The sequence below is a fragment of the Geospiza fortis genome, unplaced genomic scaffold, assembly GCF_000277835.1.
Source record: "Geospiza fortis unplaced genomic scaffold, GeoFor_1.0 scaffold112, whole genome shotgun sequence".
NCBI classification, from domain to species: domain Eukaryota; kingdom Metazoa; phylum Chordata; class Aves; order Passeriformes; family Thraupidae; genus Geospiza; species Geospiza fortis.
In genome coordinates, this window is record NW_005054298.1 from 6,451,726 (window position 1) to 6,473,099 (window position 21,374).

The following is a 21,374-nucleotide window of genomic DNA, read 5'->3' on the forward strand; positions in this document are numbered from 1 at the left end:
GCTGCAGGCAGTGTTGCAGCTTATCTAACCATGGATTAATTAGGGTTTTTTCTTCACCCTTAATACTATTTTATTATCAATAATTATGTTCTTTCTCTGAGTCTTGAGGCTCATCACCAATTTAAACATCTCAAACTGGTTGTACATTTTAACTGCATTTGTTAGGGATGGTTTTGCTGTCACACAATCTGTGTTCACACTGTTACAGCTGGGCTCTCCATCTTCCCAAAGAAACACTTCTGGCTGCTCTGCCCAAAATCCTGTTTATGTGCAAGGAGGAATTGCCTCACATGCAAAGTTACAGTGCAGCAGTGATACCTACTCCCTCCTGATCATGACACTGATTAAGCATTTGGGACTGAGGCATCATCATGTGGGTACAACCAGAGCTGGAGCAAATCTTGTGTGCAGGGACAATGTCCAGAGGGAAGAGAGGAGAGCTCTAGCATTTGAAATTCCCCATGAGCTGGGCTGTTGACCTGAGAGCAGAGTTGTTGCCTATGCCCTGCATGAGATCTTTGCAGTTAAAGTGGTGCAAAGAGTCCTCAGACGCAGGTAAGGACCTGACTGTGTCAGCTGCTTGATCCAGGAGAGGATGAACCTCTCCTCACCTCTGCTGAGGTGATGGATGAAGGGTGTCTGCCCTGTCTTGCCCCTTCAGTCCATGAAAGAGGGAAAATAAAAAGCAAACATAACCTCTTCCGGTAGTTCAATTTAGGATTATGGTTTTGATGAAAAAATAAAAGCAGTCAACCAAAGCATGTTAAAAATTGATTCAGTGATAAGCACCCACCTTTTTTTTCAGGCCAGTCTCTTTCACAGTTTAATCCATCTGCAGAGGAAACTTTGACTGGCAATTACTGTTTGTTAGCCTATCAGCCTTGGCTCCTCTGTAACTGTCCTGGTGTGAGCATGGCACCCTGAGAAGAGAGCATATCTCAGCAATACTGATACACAAATTGCAGTGTTGTCGGGATCTCTAGCTGGTCAGAGTGACTCTGAGAAAAGTTCGAAAGTCTCTTTTCTCAGCCCGGCGCTTGAAGAAGGAGTCAGGGCTCTTCATTTCTCGGTCTCAAGGTTGTTTATTTTATCTTATCTATAAAAAATTTTCTCTTCCCTTGCCGAGGTCAGCTCAGCAAGACAGTTCTAGGCCCTCTCTGCCCGCCTCTAAGGCTGCGTCGTCTTTTATACTACAAATCACGTATATCATATTTACTTTTACTTTCCAATACCTATCACCCATGCTAGACAGTGCTCCTCTATTCTAAACTAATCCCCAAGTGCCAACATCACAGCAGAAGATGGAGGCCAAGAAGAAGAAGGAGAAAGGCTGGACACACCCAGATTCCTCCATCTTGCCTCCTGAACCCCCATACCAAAAAACCCAAAATCTTCGTTTCCAGCCCATGATAATTTCACTATTATTCTACCTAAACTGTTGTGGCTTGCTGATCTTCATATAAGGTTGGTAATTTGCTCCATGGGTCATAATCAAAACCACAGGTGTCTTGGGCTCTGTGACAGGGTCTCTGAGACCCCTAGCAGGGGTCCTGGTGTCCTGGACAGCCAGAGGTGTGTCCTGGGTCCTGACACAGTGTAAAATATGGCTGTTGATCAATCTGAAAGACTTAAGAGTTTTTTTCTAGCATCCTAGCTGAACCTTGTAATTTTTACAGATAAATATTGATGTTGTTGCCATAGGAGCCTTCAATTCTTCATCAAATCCTGGTTTGGGTTTTGCTCAGTGACAGGTTGGGGTGAGGGGAAATACATGAGAATGTGAAACCAAGGAACACTGTGTAACTCACACCTTGTTAGTGTTGTCCCTCCAATGCTGGGTCTGGTTTCCATTAGTTTCTGGAACCAAGTATTGAATAAAAGGAAGTCATATCTGCACTTCATCCAGCAACTGCAATGAGATTCTGGAGCTACAAACTTTTTTTTTTTTTTGGTAGATAAAAAAACTAGCTTGATGCCTGCAGAGATCTTTGTGTATTTTCCCATAAATGTATGAAAACATACTGATGCTAATTCTTCTGAACATTACCTTGAGAGGGTATATCTGGAAGGAGTGGAAGCAGGTTTCCAGTTCCTTTTCCCTTTTTATATCACTGGCACTAGCTGCTTATTATGGATGCTGTACTGCATTTGTGTTCTGTCCCAATTAACCTGCCACCTTCTCTAAATGAAGCTTGTTCAAATGTTGCCATGCATGACCACCAAATGCCACTGCACCTCAGCACAAGCAACAGAGCTGAGGCTGTTTTATGTTTCCTTTATTATAACATTAAATTGATTATTTATACATTGATTATTAGAGCAAGCTCATCAGTTTAATGCTGTAATAAACCTGGCATTGAGCAGAGTTTTAAACATGTCAAAGTGTAAAAATATGTATATGGCTGGACCTTTCTAAATCGCAGGATTGTGAACCAGACAGAGAGAAAAAACTGAAAGCTATGTGTGACATTTAATGGCCATATTAAAATGCCTAATAATAAATGACAAGGTAATTAAGGTTGGGAAAAATACCCCAGCAAAAGTGGTTCAAGCAATTACAATAATGTCATGGAAGTGAAAGAACACATCCAACTTGCAGAGGGGGAATATCAGATTGTCCAAGTAAATTGATTATTCACATTGTCAGGCTTGTGTAAGTGTCTCAGCTGTATATTGTAATGTATGGACTGGCACATCTGACCATTTTAAGAGCTGCAGAGAATTATAAACTCCACTGGGTGATGCAGAAATGTATCCACAGGTGAGGCAGGGACCACAGATACAGAATGGATTAACATGGATGAGGAAAAAAGGGAAGGAGGTTTTGTAGAGTTGCTGCTTTGTGGAAAATCTGTGTCAGACTCAGACTCCTGGAGAATCTAAACCCAGACCTAAGGGTTTATGTAGAGATAGGAAGGTTATATTAGATGTAATTTTGAACTGTAAGTTAAAACAAGATTAGTTATCCCACTCGCCTCCTTTGTTTCCTTCTGTATTTTAATTATTCTGTTATTTGACATTCATGCTGTTCCTTAGCAAACATCATACACCTTTTCAGACCCAGCAGCTGGACTGTCCATCTTCTTCAGTGGAAGTATTTGCATGAAGTTTTTCAGAAGAACACTGCTAAACCAAACAAAATGCTACTAAAGAGTTCTTCTATTTCATTTGAGAGGAGAAAATTACCTACCTTAGCCCTTGCTAAGGTGCTTTTCTCATCATCTGATTGTGCTCAAGGGGATCAGAGGTTTCTGGGTTTGTGATCTGTGCATGAATGAAGCCAGTGCAAGGTCTGGCAGAGATTTTGGGCAGTGATAGTCACAGTATTGTCCTTTACTGTAGATACAGATACTGTCCTGTAACAGGGAGATCTGTGGCTGTGTGCATGCTCCTTCTGCCAAAATGAAAGTATTAAATGTGGGACTCCAAGTCCTGCTCACCCATTGTAAACAGCCCCTAAGGAGGAGTGATAAGGGTTACTCATGTTTCAGCCAATTTAGTCTGACTTGTTCACAGTCTCCCTAATCCATTTCTAACCAAGCACTGTGCCCAGTGAAATTGCAAAGGTAACTCTTCTCCCAAGCTATGTTTACATCATAAATTTCAAAATTTCACATTTACTTTTCATATTTTACATTATGGCTTAAAAAGAATACAGCCTAACTACTGGGACTTCTGGTTCCCCACGTGTGAAGCAGAGGAACAGGCACACAGTGATGTGAAAATGCACAGAAGAGGAGTGATGTGTTTGCCTTAAACACTTCAATGTATTGGCATGTTGTCTGTTTCTGCTGTACCAACAGAGTTCTTGTGAGGGTAAGGGCAAAGGGAGTAAGCAAAACAAACTGCCTGAATATACATATGATTAAATAATTATTTGTATTGATTCTCAAAGCATTTGTGTTCAGCAGAAGTGTAGTATTATATCCATTGTGGATTGCATTCTATTTTATCAGAAGGAGGGCATAAAAAGCAGGAGAAACCTTCCTCCTCCCAGCTGAGCATCTCCTGGGTGCCTGGTGAGCCTGGAGTGTGGGAGGGAAGCTGAACACACTGATGTGGGCTGATTTCATCCTTGCTAAGGCTGAGTGCTGTGTGGAACAGTAAATGTGTAACACGAAAGAAGGAGGAATAAACAATTGTCACAGTAATTGAGTGGCCCAGAAAAAAACTTACAGGACCTTACTCCATCTTTTTCTTTCAGAAGAAGATACCTTGTCTGTTGTGGTTGTTGCCAGTCTCGTTCCTCCTGGTTTTAAAACAGTTTTGAAATTTTATAATAGACTCAATGAAAAACAAAAGAGAATTGTGTCACTTCCCTCCCTCCTGCTGTTGCCCACACTTCCCTCCTCACAGTTACTATTGAGGAGCCAGAAAAGCTTCTGTGTGACTGCTTTGATTTTCCATCTCCATCCTCCCCAGCCCCTTTGGAGTTTTTTTGAGATGGTGTTTGTCAGCTCCCATGAATGGGAGGTTACCAGAAAGAACAACCAGGGGTGAAATTGTTTATATGCTGGAGAAAAACCTGCTTCTGCCCTCATTACCCATGGACAGAAATGACATCTAGGTGGTATCTGCAATGGTGAATCATGTGGGCTGTTTAAATCAATCCATCCTGCAGGCTACAAGTGTCTGAGGATGTTTCTTCAGAATGGTAAGAAAATGTTTTCTGGATTCATTGGGTAAAAGAATCCACCAGTGTTTCACCTCCTAATGCAAGCAAATCCCTTTTCTTGGTGTTTATAGAGACACTTCTGCCTGTATATGAGATTGTAATGCTGCCTCTTCAAGAGATTGAGGGTCTCTGACAGCAGCAATCAGTGGTATAAAAAATGAAGAATGGTTTTCAAGACCCATCCATCCCTAAGCTTCTCTCAGTGACATCCCTGCTCTCTCTTTAGGAAGCATCTCTTGATGAACACATTTTTTTCTCCTGCTGTTGACAGCCCCTTTTTCTGCTGAATTTTTACTTTCAGGAAACTTACTTGTATATTATTTTGAGTTCTTAATCCTGATGAAAACCAATGAGATAAACTGATGCTCCCTAATTTGATGGGCACTCACAATGTGTACCCTCCTGCTTTATTCATATCTAGTCCTCCCAGGAACTGATGCCATGAGCCAAGTTCCCTGGGAATTATGGACACCTTGTCCCAGATTCTGCTCAACTCCAGATGATGGACTGTCCTAATTTCCTGGAGCCACAGGGACTCAGAGTAAGGTCTTCTCATGACACTGGCCAGTTCAGACAAGCAAAGTGGCCAGATTATCAGTGGGTAACAGAGATTTTCAGTCATGCTGGGAATCTCCAGAGGACCCCGTGTTCTGCTACCTGGGAGAGCTGTCCTCAGAGAGGTGATGGAGGGAGGGCAGTAACAGGATCTGTCCTGTCTGTAACAGGAGAGTTTTGAGAGGAGATCCTTGAAGATACTGCAGTTTGCATGTCAGTCTACATCAGCCTATAATTCCACTGGCTTGGGTTTGTATTGAGAGGTGTTTACAGGTGAGTGAGGTCTTATGTACAACAGGGATGTGTAAATACATATTGGTAATGTGCAGTAAAATTCAGTATTTATTTTAAAAAGTAAAATGACAGGGACAATTGGGGCAAGTTCCCCACTTGCATTTGAATAGGTTTTTTATCAGCTTTTGGTATCCCTGAGGTTTGGCTTTGCTGGGTATGTCCTTGAGAGCACTGACACTTCAGGAAGCAATATTATGGATTGTTAGGGTTTAATATAGGAGGAACCATGAGTCCTTCTCTTTGTGCCCCTTAGTTGTCCTACTCTCATTCACTAAGTAAGTAGACTTGAATTCAAAGAACTTGGGGTTATTTAAAAGATTAAAATTTAGAGATTAGAGAATACACTTCTGAGGGCAGGAGATACTTTCTGTTCCTATGCCATAGAGAACTTGGTGGAGAGGTGACATATGTAGAGGTGCTAATAATTCTTTCTCAGAAGCTGAAGGAGGAAGGTAAGGTGGAGGTTCAGTTGTGAGTAGTTTGCTGACCTTGGCATGTCATTTATCTGTAGAAGACCCTATCTGTGTCAGTGAACATACAACATTTCTATGCAACATCTTTAAGATGGAAGGCACACACCAAACAAAATGGCATTAAAATGAGAAAAACAGTTCAAGGAGCAGCTTATAGGCCATAAAGTTTGTTTAAAATGTTCTAATAGATGCCTGAAATAAAATCCTTGAAAGAAAACAAAAAAGTTTCTTTAGAACGAAAAAATCTCAGCCATTCAGATAAAAGAGGATTGTAAAAGATGCTGTTGGGAGTAATAAAGATGTACTTTAAAATGTGAATAATATGTAAGAATGAGAGAAAAAACCAATTCTGGTAGCTGAAATGTAAAGCACAGCAGATGGATTGGAAGAAATTGCAAGACATGGTTTCCTGAAGGCCTAAAAGCTGTTGATGGAAAGCTTCCCAAATCCTGGAGAGGCAGAGAGCCTGCAGGATGCCCAGGGGGCTGGGGTAGGAGTGGAGGAAGGGATGGGATGTAAGGGAGCATCGTGGGCATGTGCAATGAATCTCTGCACAAGAGTTCAAGGCAGAGATGGGAGCATGCTGAGACCTCAGCAGAAATGTTTTTAAAGCAAATCAATAAACTTTACAGTTACAAATGGCTGGGCTCAGATGCTTGTGCCCTAAAGCTCTCAGAGGATCCGAAGTGTAAAGCTGATGAACAATTTCTGGCAGTGTGGAGTGTTTAAATACATCTCAGCAGCAGACAGGAGAGAGGCAAACAATGCCAGTCTTCAACAGCCTGCGAGGAGGGGGGTGGAAGCCTCAATTCTGCATCCAACATGGAAACAGGAAGGCTCATGGTTTGGGGTGATACTGTGGGAAAGAGGTATGGGAATTTTGCAGGAATCCCCTCTGCCCCAAGAGCCAAGGCAAGTGCACAGGACGGTTCTGCCATACACTTGTGGCTTTTCTAGAAAAGTCCCTTACCAAATTCCCTTATTGACTTGAACTCTTATGTCACAGAAGAGTAAGTAATAAAACAAACTAAAAGATGGGAAGCAAAAGAGGGCACTAATAATTTAGTTAATTATTAGTTAATTAATTAATAATTTAATTCCAGGAAAAACAGTGTTGGAATGTGTTTGAGATATTTATAAATGAAGGAAAAAGACAATAAAATGAAGCCAAGAAAACAACTCTGCTGTTGATGCAAAATTGCTTTGTTCTGACAAGCCCAGAGCTGACTCCAAGGGGTGCAGGAGCATCCTGAAATCCTGTATGGCCAGGAAATAAAACTACAATGAAATTCAGCAGCAATAATGCAAATTAATGCATAGAGGGGAGAAATTTTTCTATTTTTGTGCATGGTAGGCACTGCAACTATGCAAGGGAGAGACCATGGAATTATTCTGGATTGATCTCTGGGTACTGCATGGAGTTCATCAGCAAGAGGGCCAAGTACAGCACTAGGGATTATAGAGGACACATAAATAATCAAAGAGACGACATTATTATGCAGTTGTGGAAATCAGATTTTAGAAAGCCATCAAAAAATCTTGGATGCCATGTTTATTGCTACGCTCCCTCAAAAAAGGTGAGATAGAGCTAGAAACACTTGTAGACAGAAATTATGAATATTTATTTTACAAATATGATGCACAAAACAAGTAAATATCTCTCTTCTCAACATCTAAATCTTGAGGCCTGAATCACTAAAGATTTTCTTGAAATGTTTCCAAGACCATATATTCATCAGAATTGGCTTACACCATGAGTAAAAAATATTCAGTTGTTACAACTCTTATTAAAATAAGTGAAAATTCGGGGAAAGTTGGTCTAAGAGCGTTGAATATTTTTCCAGAGAGAAATCGTGCCATTTTAGCCAAAACAAATTTTTGGGTTTGTGCATTTTTTACCAAAGTGTTCCACCAAACTGGCCTGAAGGATCTGCTGTGTGAGGGGATGGCAGGTGAGTGAGGAGAGCTGGCACAGCTGGCATTGCACAGAAATCTTTGTTAAAGATGAAAGGTTTGACAGGTGCTGTAACCTACTAATTGTGGCATTTCCCCATCACCTCCTGATGGTCTAGCACCACTTTCTTTGCTGGTTTTTTTATCCCCAGAGTACTTCAGCTCTGCTAAGTCAGGCATATGCCAAGTGATGCTGCTCCCTGGAGTGTCACTGTTAGAGGGTCTAATCCCTTGTGTAACGTCACAGTAAATGTCAGACTACTTCACTGACATCCAAGGGTGTTCCCAGTGTAATTTCCACACCTTTCAACACTGTGCTGTGCTGAAGTCTGCCTTTTATGTCAAAATAAAACAGGAGTAAAAAAGCAGCAGAGTAGTCATTGCTCTATGCAATGGCAGATAAGCCAACTGAAGTTAATTAAATTTAGCTTTAATTAAAGCTTATATAAGCCAATAAAATCTAGGTTATAAAACACTGCTTAACACCAGGGTATATTTTTTTTTAATTTTAATTTTGTTGATTTGGATGGTATGAATTAGAAGGAATCCTCAGTCCTGGTATGGAATTATATGATAAACTACACATAGATGAGGCAAATTAGAAGTTAATACAACATTAAATAATTTTAAACATTTTCCATTCCATAAAAATAGAAGTGAAAAATGCTAAAGCCCCGATAAGAGCTGTCTCAGACCAGGTTCTATCTATAATTACAGATAAATAGCTTGGGAATCACACTTCCAACCTCAGCAGCTCAGCAAGTCCTCCTCACAAAGGGGTTTCTGTTCCCCACTTGAGGAGGATCTGAGGATCTTAAATGGATCAAAGCACTTGTTTACCTCTCAAAGCAGTGAGGACCTGATGTTTTCTAGACAGAACAGGCATTTCCATCGTTCCAGTTCATTGCTGTTTATCCAGTGAGCAGGAGTTTTTCTGGTTTTAATGGTGGTTGACTTGCAGAGTTAAGAGTGAGGTGGGTTTGGCTTGGAAGTGCAACATGGGTGGGAATTCAGCTTCTCCAATTATGAAAACAGTTGTGTGGCTGGGCATTTCTGTCCAGCTGAAATGTATATAATTTTAAAACACTTGAGGTAAAAATCACTTTATGACATAGTTTGTTTCTTACTGCTGGGAAAATGAGGGGCAGGTGCCCAGTTTACCCTTTACATGAATCCTACGAATGAAAATTGAAAAACTACTGAAGATGAAGGACAAAAAGAAGACTGAAGAGTTTTATTTTTACATGTGCTGAAAAAGAGCCAGCTGTTGAAATGTTTTGCTCTTAAAACCAGATAACTTTTATTTCCTGCCTCTTTTTGCTGGGAGCTGCCCCATGATTGCTTAATTAAAGAGAAAGACAAGTTAAGCCTGGGAGGAAGAGCATCTTGGATATGTGTTCTCCTGATTTGTGCCCAAGGACAAGGACTGGAACCCAGAGTGGAGCAGAGCAAGGCTCCTGCAGGTGAGTGGGTGACTTAAATTATCTGCACTGAAGGGAGAGGATGCTGTGGAACTGCTACCTTTCTATGTGTGTGTGTATTTATACTTGTCAGGAAAGACAAGAGTGTGTTTCACAAAAGTTATGGAGTCTGGTATTTTGCAGCCTGTAAGATAGAAGCATTTGGGTTGTGTTATTGCAACTGGATGCAGAAAGCAAATCAAGGATTTTTGATATTGGATCCAAAGTGAAAAAAAAAAAAAACCACCCAGAACACTTTAAATTGAGTTATTTTAAACAATCATTAGAAGTCTAATGTATTTCTTAACCATGGGAGAATGGTTATAATTCCTATGTGTCTGTGCCATGAGAAAATTCTACAGCTTCTTACAAAAATTCAAAGAAATTCAAAGGAACTCCTGACTTTTTGTCCTCTTCTCCTCAATTTCTCAGGGAAAGGCTTGGCTATAAAAGCAGTGAAAATTGCCATACTTATTGTTGGCTTCCTATCTAAGTTCAGTTATGAGGCTGAAATTAGGCTCTCTAAAGACACTAACCCTGCTCAAAAGTTGTACAATCATGGAAAGATCTCTCTAATATATATATATATTTGTTTGTTTGTTTGTTTTTCTTCTCAGGAATGGAATATAATTCTTTGATTCTGTAAAATTTTAGGATTATTCTTATAGTGAAGGGTTGCCATCAGTTATAAAATGATCTTCAAACATTCCCTCCCTCCCTCTAAGGCAGCTGGAGGGGCTGGATGAGACTGATCTCACTGTGCACAACTGAGAAATGTCCAGCTAAATTAAACTGACTTTTGTAAATGTAACTCAGGGATGCAGGCAAGAGCAAATCTGAAATTGCCAAACAAAACTAGAAAGTGGGAGCGTGAGAGGGAATTGACCCTCAAAAAGCCCAGTGGATACAACGGATTGGTTCTATACAGAAAATCAGGGGTTTGTACATTCTCAGAAATGTGTCTCAATCTGCATCTAACACAAGTAACCAAACCCAATAATTAAATGGCATGTTTTAAAGGTTTTAGATACCCTTAGAACTCTTTGTAGAATAAGGAGGTGTGTGTGGAAACCTAAATTCAATCCCCAGCAAAAGGTTCCCTATTGCATCCAGTTGATGCCTACTTCTTTCACATACAACCTTAGGGAGATTTCTACTGCAGAAACTGCAAACTCTTGTGAATTATGAATATTTTCTTTATTCTCCTGCTCATTTAAAATATTCTCTCAAGCAGTTCATAATGTTTATTTGGTTTTGTTTTGATTATTAAAGTTTCTAACATTTCAATACATTAGCGAAAGGGTAAAGCTGTTTTCTCAGTGCAGTGAGACAGCATAAATTAAATGAGATGTGGAAATTTTATCTTTTGCTTTGTGAATCTGTTCATTTGCAATGGCTGAATTAGTTCATTTTGCATGTTGATAGAATGTCTTGTTCAATCTTGGAAACCACACACAGTATCTTTTTTCATTTATAGAAGGTGGCTTGTGCTGTGCACACCATTAGTTTGAGGGGAAGATGGTATTGTCACAGGGAAAGGGACAGATTCTGATTTGGCTTCACTTTGGATTGTACATTTGAATCCATCTGCCTGAGGAATTGCTCTGAATTTTTACTGTAATTCATAAAGTAGGACTGCAGTGAATCTATTTGCTGATTTCATATAATTCTCTGAATACTTTCCCTCTCTGAATGATTCTTATGTATTTTAGTACTGCAGGTCCATCTCTGGCTCTTCTTGACTGGCTCTTCTACTTTTATTTTATCTGATTAGACTCTGATTTCTATATTCCTACCCAGGATCCTCCAGAAATACATTTCTTTACATTGCCCCTAAGTTTGACTGAGTCAGTCATCACCAAAATAGACAATATTTCTACTGGGTGCTTAGAGGCCTTCTGAGAACTGTGATGTGCAAAACATAGGTAGAAAGAAAAAATCAAAATTACTTAATTAAATAAGTTTGACCTAGTTGGGTTATTATCCTTTTTTGTTTTGTATTTCTATATATCTCTATCTCGTCACCTATATATATATATATATATCCCCCCATATAAATATAGTCTGTCTATCTATCTATCTATCTATCTGTCTGTCTGTCTGTCTGTCTGTCTATCTATCTATCACCTATCTATTTGTCTATCTCCAGTTTATTTGATCTAGTCAGCATTGTTATCTGTATCAAATGTGGGCAGTTGCATTTGCTGTGGCAAAGGAAGTGCTTTACAGTTTTCCTGATGCCCTTTGCCTTGGTTTTCTGCTTTATGAGCCCTTTGAAGCTGAGAACTGCATCATCCTCTCTGACCTGCTGACACAAAATTTATTGACAGCCTACCTAAAGGAAAGGCTGATGGATAACAAGAACAGGAGGAGGAGGTGTAAGTCTGATGGATGATTTGGCTCTCAAAAGCCTGTGATCAGTCCAGCAATTGCGTTTGTCCATTTGAGTTATTCAGGAACCATGTTGGTCCTTTCCTTTGCTCAGAACTAATAAATCTGTAATAATAAATAGAATAAGTTTGTATTGTGACAAATGTGCCTGCAGGTGCTGTGCTGGGAGGTGGGACTGGGCCAGGGCTGGGTCCCAGAGAGGAAAAGGTGACCTCTGCAGCTTTTCATCTCCAGTCTCACCCTTATGTGCTTTTGCAGCTTTTCATCTCCAGCCTCACCCTTATGTGCTTTTGCAGCTGTCTTAGGTGTTTTGCACAGGCATTAAAGACAAATCATATTTCCCATATCTCTTTCTAGAAGACAGTTCTGATGGAGACTTGTGCCAGTCCTAACAGGAATGCTCATGGATTTTTTTTTCCTTTTCAACAGAATTTAATTCTAATTTACCAGCTTAAATATTTAAAACAATCAACCATTTAAAGAATGCAGGATGAGGGACTAAAACTTCTGGTTTCTGTATTTCTGAGGGAAATTCTCTGCTCATCAGGATGTCTAAACTCTTGCTCCTTATTCACATTTCTTTCCCACTGGCTCTCGAATTATTTTTCATTATTGTAACTTTCATTAGTGTAACTTCATGGCAATACCTGGAATTTGTTCACAGAGCCACCACTGGTCATGCAGGGCACTGGGAGGGGGCCAGGGAGTGCAGAGGAGCATCTCAGGCTGCCTGGGGTGCTTCTGCAGGGCTCTTGAGGCTCAGGGGGTGACACTGGGCTATGGGGTACAGATTCCCTCATTTGCTTCAGAATTAGGATTTACTGGGGAGTTTCTGTCCAGCTCCTTGTGGACCTCTTGGTTTTCCCAGCTTTTACAGAGATGGGGCAACTGAGAGGCATTTTAAAATATTTTATTCCATTATCAGTTTTGATGAATAGTGAGACACAATAGTGTCAGGAGTGAGACACTCAACATCATCTCTATTCCACAGCCTTCCTAAGTCAGCACACCTTATCTCAATGTTTACATACAGGTGTACAAGGCTCTATGAGCTTTCTGACAAGTTTTAAAAATTCTTTACAAACCCATTCCCCACCTGGACCCACAAGTGAACCCATCAGAAAAGCTTCTTTCCATTTTTCCCTTTCTCAGCCTCCTGCCCATGCCTCTGGAGCCTGCCCTCCTTTCTGGGGACAAGGGGTAATCCAGAGGTGAGGCTGGAATTGTGGGGAGGCCAGTGAGGAGGTCCCTGGCCATGGCAGTGCCATCACAGAGAGGAAAGCAGCAGAAACCTGGGCTGGGGAGGCAAAGGGACAATTCACAGCTCTGCTGAGGGCTGCAGGGCACAAACGAGACGGGGAAGGCCAGAATGTGCTGCACAGATGCAGCTTCCCCCCGAGCCTGTGTGAAGCCCTTGCAGGATCTGGGAAGTGCTGGGGAAATTCCCAGCCCCATCCATCACAGGGGAGCAGGAGCACAGAGCTCTGAGCTGGGCTGGGAGCAGGCTGAGCTCTCTGCCATCCAGCCTTTGCTCTTGGACGGCTCTTCCCCTTCCTTCCCTCAATTCCACCTGTGCCTTCTGTGCTCAGACTCAAATTGTCATTCTCAAAACTATAACAAGAAAGTCATGGTTATTGTCATCCCCCCCTGCCAAAGGTGAATAATTTATGCACTGATGAAAATATTTCTAAGTTAAAAATCGGACTTTTCCTTTGCTGCTGCCTGCATCACACTGTACCTGGGAGTGGAGGAGTGGGAGTGCTGCCCTGGCTTGGTTAGCTGGGAGCCCTTCCCAAATCCAAAGGCATGGCAGGAGTTGAGCTTTGGCAATTTTTTTTACTATTTTTTAAAATCTTTATTTTTTGCCTCATTTTTGATGGTTCAAAACGAATCACCTTCTGACGCTCTGCCAATGGCCTTGCTAGATGGCTCTGTGGTGGTGGCCTGGCTCACTGCTGACGCTGGAAGTTAGATTTTCTAGTGTGAAATGGGATGGATAATACCCTGTGTCCATCTGTAAAGCATGCTGATGTCTGGAAGACAAACAAAAACAAAAAAACCCAGTCAAATAAAGAAAATGTACGTGATCAATACAAGGTCATAATTTGCTCTGCAGGAAAAATAGGCAATCTATGTTCTTTAGCAGAAATACAGAAAATAGCTCAAATTGCACAGGTTTTGGATTGAGGCTTCCTCAGTGAGTGCTGGGTTTGACTGACAGGTGTAATTTAGAAGAAGAAAGGATGCTATAAATATTTTTAAAGACAACATAGCTCCATCTCTGAGTACAGAGGTCTTTCTGCCTCACAAACTGCATATAAAGATGCATGTCCTTAGGAGACAGTAAGTAAAGTAGAAGTGAAGCTTTTATCTCTCCAAACCATTAAACACAGTGACAAAAATAAGGGTTGCTCACATAATACCTCACAAATGGAAAATGGAAGAGCACTTAAAATGATGCTGGAAGATATACACACCCTGTGTGCTAAGACAATTACATTAAATTTACCACTTTTTTGGTTGTTAATTTAATCAATCAGATGTAATCAGTATATTAATTATTAATTGTTATCAGTTTATTAATTATCAGGGATTCCTGAATTTTTTTTGGTGTTTTTGTTGATAGATGTGATGAATGATATTTTCAAATGTTGGCTTGTTAGCATTAAAGATGCTCTCACTGAGCATCTCTGGTTGAGCTGCTTGCTTTGTGATGCTGTGGTGAATCTGCCCCCAAAGGCTTTATCCCCCCAGAGATTCTGCATTAGGCAGCAGATTCTCATGATGAAAAGCAGAGCTCTCTGAGGAAAAGATATTACAATGTACCACATGAACAACCCAGTTCATTCACAGGGCACTGCTTACAGATTCCTGTGGAAAATCCTTACAAAACCAGTGCATTTGGGCTATCATACAACCTGTTAGAGAGGCTCAGCCTGAGGAATGAGATCACAGCAAGGTAAGCCTGGCTTTCCCAAGCAGAGCTGGCAGCTGCTGCGTGATGTGAGGCCAGTTTGTTTTGAAGCCCTGGAACCCCCTGTGCCTGACCCCTGCCCACCACCAGATGGTCTGGGTGTGCTGCAGCCCCCTGACAAAAGACTGAGGAAGACCATAGGCTTCACCAATTGAAATTTAATGAGGAGTGAAAAGAACTGAGTGCAGGTTTGAAAGATGCTCGCCTGATTTTTTATTATTTTTTTTTCCCATCTTCAAAACGACCTTGCATTTTTAATGGCTGCAGATTAACACCAGTAATGAATCCCAAGTGTCCAATGCACATCAAGGCTGGGTTCAGGAAACATTAAGGGATACCTAGGAAGAGTCATAGATTTTACACAGAGAGTACAGTAATGATCTTGCAGACAAAAATTAATGATTTAAGAAAAAAGCAGAAATGTTGTTCTCATTCCCAAGGTTAGGGAAGATAAATCAGAAGTGATTGCTTTGCCCAATTGCTTGTTTTGGGATAAGAAACTTGATAGAGCTGTAATGATAAACATGGAAGGGCTTGGGAGCTGCATCAGGACTGGTGGAATTCAGAGGCTGATGGCAGCAGGGTGCCTTGGCTGCACTTCACAGCCAGGCTGGGGGGCTCAGGTCCTTAGGGAGGTACTGGGGAATATTGAGTTGTTAATATGGAAACACAGATGTGTCTGTTGTGATGAAACACCACTCTTCAAGCTCCCCTGAGCAAAGTGCTTCCATTTCAGAGTGGGAAGAGGTGGATATGGCAGAGGGACACCCACTGGTGCATTGGAGTGGCTCAGAGGCAGCTGAAACCGACAGGAGTTATCACCAGGCTGTTCAAAAGGAGCTTGATTGGAAGGTGCTGACACCCAGCAAATTGAGGTGGAAGGATGCTCATTAGAGCTAAGGACCTCAACAGGAAACCCAGCCAGAGCCAAATGAAGAGGTGGTAACTGTCAGGAAATTGATCCAAAAGCAACTTTAGAAACACTGGGAGATGTGACTCGAAATTTTTTTTTCACAGTTAAGGAAGGATTGTTTAGCCCCAAAAGCCCCCAAAAAAGATTTGTTTGAAACAAATGAGTTTAAATTTAAAAAAATCATTTTGCTGTAAAAATTATATAAAGAATTTATAGAAGAAAGGATATAGATACAGATAGAATATATAGAAGAAAGTTGGTGAGAGAGATAATAGGGTAATGTAATGTATGATCATATTTGATCTGCAAGTGCTTGAGGTCCCATCCTGTGGGCTTTATCAAATACTTAAAAGTAAAATATTTTAGGAAATGCTACAGTTTGGAAAGAAATTGCATAATCTATCTATAATTGGAACTAAAATGATGCCTTCTGGGCAAATTGATATTTTGAAGAATGTGAATATCAATCAATAGGTCTGCTCCCATCCACACCTGCTGTAGGATGTGTGTCCTATCTCTAAGCCAGCAAAAGTTGCATTCTTTGCAGCATTGAAAAATTGTGTTGTATGAAGTGTGGGAGCAGCTACAAAGTACTCCTTGAAGCAGCAGAAACCTTGGGTGGGTGCTGTACAGAAAGTGTGATCTTTGCTCCAAGCTCAGTGAGCTCTGCAGTGAGATGGGAGTGCTGCCGGCAGCAGCCAGGCTGGGATGAAAGGGAACAGGGCTCTGCTCCTAAAGGGATTGCTTCTGCTTGCCTCACAGCCACAATCATCTGGATAGTCTCTTTCTTTCCTGTGATAGCTCTGGCTTATCTCTGCTGTGGAAGAGAGGGGATTTCCTTGGCAAGCCCCTGAGCTCTTTGTGGTCTGGGAAAACGTGAGGGCACATCCCAAGTGATGTCCAGGTTGTGCATCCCAGGTTCTGTGGAGGGAAGGACCTGCTCTGAGCAGGAGGGGGCTGAGCAAAGGTCCCACAGCAGCCCAGGCAAGAAAACATTCCTTCCTCCAGGAGCCAGGTTCAGACTGACCCAAACCCAGCATTTGTGTCCTTGCCAGTCTGTGCATCCTTCTGCATACAGCACCACCTCTGCTTCTAGAGACCTGCACTGGCATCATGGGCTGCTGAAAGATGTCACAGACATATTTTATAAAAAATCCTTTTGCCAGGATCTTTTCTCCTGAGAAGCTGAGAAGCTTCAGCTTCTCCATGTTTTGCTGCTTTGGAATGTGATTTGGAGAATTGTTTACCCAGCATGTGAAATTGTTTTTACTTGATGACCAGTGACAGCCACCTGTGTCGAGGCTGTGAGCAGTCACAAGATTTTATTATCATTCCATTCTTTTCCTTTGCTAGCCTTCTGATGTCTCCTTTCTCTTTTCTTTTAGTAAAGTCTTAGTGTATAATTTTAATATATCATAAAAAGATGAATCAGCCTTTCGAAACATGGAGTCAAGATTCTCATCTCTTCCCTCGTCCTGGGACCCCTGCAAGCACCACCACAGAAAGACATTGTTTTTTAGTGTTTAAACTTTTCCCTGCATCTCAATTTTCCCACTATTGCAACCTTACACATCAATTGTCATTTGGCATCTTTCATAACAACAAATGAATCTCCAGAAGCTTTAAGTAGGTAATAAACTTAACTCTAATTCTTTTGTTTGCACTAACAGAGTATGTGTGAGAAGGCATTTCTCAGCAACAGGAGACTGAACTTTCTGCTCTAGCCCAGCAGGAGAATTCTTATGTACCAGCAAGATGAAAAGAATGCAGGTACCCAGCCCTCACTTGCATTCATGAAGAATCTCATTTTAGTTATTTAGTCTGATCAAGATGGCATGAATTGCTTAAACATTCCTTGCACATAATTTTGTGTCAGTTAAGAAAGGCACAAAAATCTGTGTTTGCAGCTGGTGGAGTATGTTGGATCAAAACCTTTCAATGCACCTTTTGGATTTTTTTTTTCATCTGCAGTTTACTCTTGACTCCTCAGTGCCATAACTGAGCAAATGTTAGCTCAGATTGTACAGCCACCACCTCATACTGTCCCACTGTCCTCATTCTTTCTCATGGTCCCTTCCCCAATGACCAGGCATCTTTTTTTTCTTTTATTTTTTATGTGAGGCATTGAAGGAATAATAAAAAAAAAAATCCTGGGACAGGTGTAGTTAAAAGATTAGGAAGTGCCAGAATTTTACGTCAACAAAAATAAGTTATTGAGGCTAATGTATAACCATAGAGGAAAAAGACTCATTTTCTGCCAATTTAATGTAGTAACAACAGATAATAACACATCTTAGAGTTCTCAAGTGGAGCAGGAGGGTGTTTATTCTTTTTGGGCAGGTGGTGCCATGCCCAAGCCTGGGTATATTGCATAAATATTGTGAGCATCAAACATATCTCAGAGAAGCAGCCTGATGATGAATCATCCACTTGGAGAGGTCCCAAGCCACCATTTATTTTTATCTACCTGCATTTCTTACAGGCATCTGGTGCTTTTCCCTCTGCTGAGAAAACTATATTATGTGTAATCCTTCTTCTTTTTTTTTTCTCATTCATTTTTACTCTGCTAACAGGAAAAAGCCTTGGCAAGGAACAAGACATCTCCAAGATGGAAATTCTGTTCTACAGCCAGTTAGAGAAATTGCCTTAAAAAAAAACAAAATGGATTTTAAAAAATTATTTCAAAGCCTGAGAGATAACAATTTAGAGTCTTTCTAATTTGTGTTATTTCCTTACTCAGTCCCCAAGAGTTTTGGAGAGTAACTGGACTCAATAATTATATGAAGTCTCATATACTTTTCTAAATTTATAGCATGATTGGTTTGGTATAAGCATTGGGAATCACCTTGGGTGACAAGGGATGCATTAAGTTGTCTAATAGCTTGGAGCCCCAAATTAAGAGAGGGAAAGGCATTTTGTCCATATAAAACCCCAGTAATACCTTACATAATACACTGAAAATCCCAGATAAGTGATCATGGGTTTATGAATGGCAGCAGGAGGCAGAAGTGCTCAGCATGGAGAAGGTGGAGTGACTTTTGCTTCCCCTGAGGATCAGGAGGAGCTTCATGGTCCCCAGGGAACTGCAGGCAAGGTGCAATTCATCAGGAATTAAAATACAGCCATGGCTACAGCCTGAGCCCCAGAATTCAGCTTAGAAGTGCTCAAAGGCTGGAACATAAAACTGTTTTTTGAGGTGAAAGCCTTCCTTGGGCTGCTATTATGGAGAAAGCCTCTTAAATGTCAGTCAAGAGAGCAAATGATGACTTAAGCTCTTCTCAGTGCTTAATTCTAAATTTGAGCAGGTGTCACTGAAGGATAAATGGCCCGAAGCGCAGCTAAAGTCATGATACTGTAGCCTGCTTTTAAGAAAGATGCAAGAAAATAGAGGTTTTCAAGGGTTGTCTCCTTTTGTGGGGACAAAAGTAATTTCTTGAGAAAATAACCATGTTTTGTCTTCTTACTATTGAACCTATCTTAGACTGTGACCTTGGGGTATGTTTTATATTATTATACTTTCATTCTTTCTGGAAACAACCAAAGATAGAGGAGGTTGGAGGTATTTTCACCAGTTCAGACATGCAAAGGTGGAATAGGATAAAAACCAGAAAAAAAAGTCAGTTGTGTGTCAGAGGACAAAATGCCATTAAAACCAGAACTCCAGAACTCCTGGCTCCCTTATGGTATTTCTAGAATTAAAATATCTCATTGCACAGCTCATGGACTTCTTCCAGTACCACCACCATGAATGCTGAGCATCTCTTTGTAGACCAATTCAGTTATCCTGAGAGTAGAATGCATCCCTCTAGGAGCACCTAGTAATAAAAAACCCCTACTAATAAAAGTGAAATAATATATTTTTTTCCTTTTTAACTGACAGTGCTTCATACCCTAAAGGCACAACCAAAGTCAAGAAAGCCCCTTACTCCAACCCTCAAACTCCAGGAGATTATCATTAAAATGCAACACACCTAAATCTGTAATTGAAAGAACTTGTCACACACTAAAAATGAGGTTCTGGTAGATGAAGAAATCAGGGGGGAATTGGCAGCACAGTTCTTCAAAAGGCAGAAAGGCTGAGCTGTTTTCTGACTGTTGTTAAATCTGGATTACAGGCAGTATGAGGTGTACACTGGTGTCACAGACATCTTTTCATGAAAAAATCCTTTCCTTAGGATTTTTCCTCCTGAGAAGCCGAGAGGCCTCAGGAACAAAATGTAAACATTATCTGCTGCTGTGGAATGCAACAGGTGGATCTGTGATTGGGTCATGCTGGTTTGTTTGTAATAAATGGCCAATCACAGTCCAGCTGGCTCGGACTCTCTGTCCAAGACACAAACCTTTGGCATCGTTCTTTCCTTGCTATTCTTAGCTTAGCTAGCCTTCTGATGAAACCTTTTCTTCTATTCTTTTAGTATAGTTTTAATGCAATATATATCACAAAATAATAAATCAAGCCTTCTGAAACACGGAGTCAACATTCTCGTCTCTTCCCTCATCCAAGAACCCCTGTGAACACTGTCACACACTGGTTTAGACTTGGCTCGGGCTGTGCATGAGATTGGCCATGGGCAGGCAGGGGTGAGTCAAGAAATTCTGGGCAGAAGCCATCCACAAGCAGCTTGTGCCACTTCTGGAGCCAGCTGTTCAGTGGCAGTGTTAAATCATTCACTCATTGTGGTGTGCAGGGACTCACACTGCCTCTAGAGATGAGTTTTGGTGCCTCGAATGAAGGCAAGCACTACACAGATGTGTTTGTAGCAGTGTTAGGCTTATTTTGTCTCAGAAATTATCTAGAGAAGAGTCTGTTCTTGTGCTGGCACACTTTTTTTTAGTTTTGAAGCTAGTATGCTTTTTTTGCTGTTTAGTGAGCCAAGCAATACTTACTCACTGCTTTTATGTGCAGAGAAATTTGATATATATCAGGACTTAAAGTTTGTTTTCTGCTTTTGCTAAATGACAGATTACTCTCTGTTATTCCATTTAGCTCTACATCCCCCACGGATTTACTCACTGCGCAGTGACTGCTGCTGTGTGGCTGCTGTTTAGTTATTTTTCTTTCAGAGCTGAACACAGAAACCAGTTTTAAGTGTCTGCTAGCAGTTTTAAGTAGCTTAGTAGTTTTAAGTAGCAATCTGGATACTGCCCAGGAGGAACAAAACTGCTGTGGGATCCAGAGCCACCAGAGGGAATGAGCCACAATGAGCCATGCAGGATGAAAGAAGGTCCTTGCCCTTCTCCTGGCCTTCTGAGTCTTATGAATGGTGAAACTTGGTCTCCCTTGCCCTGGATGGGTGCTCAAAACATTGATTTTCTTCCTAAGCAGTGGCTTTTCAGAGTGCTGTGGCCAGAGCTGTGCATTAAATTAACTACTCATGTATTAATGAGTTATCACTAAACATCAGTTGTAGGCACAGGAGTATCTGAGTACAGATCTTGAAATTAAAGAGGGGGTGCTGCCTCCAAATGTCAATGAGGGCTATAGCCATGTTCTGCCAGCAGAAACATCTCCAGCAAGTCAAATTCTGCAGCTGCCATGAGGCTCCACTCAGGTCTAAGGGTAGGGAGACAACAGGAAGGGAATTTCTCCCTCACTTCCCCCTTATTTTTCAGAGGTATAAACCATATTTACCCTCCACAGCTCTCCAAGAGCTTCAGGGTTTTGTCTTTTTACCATAACCATGAA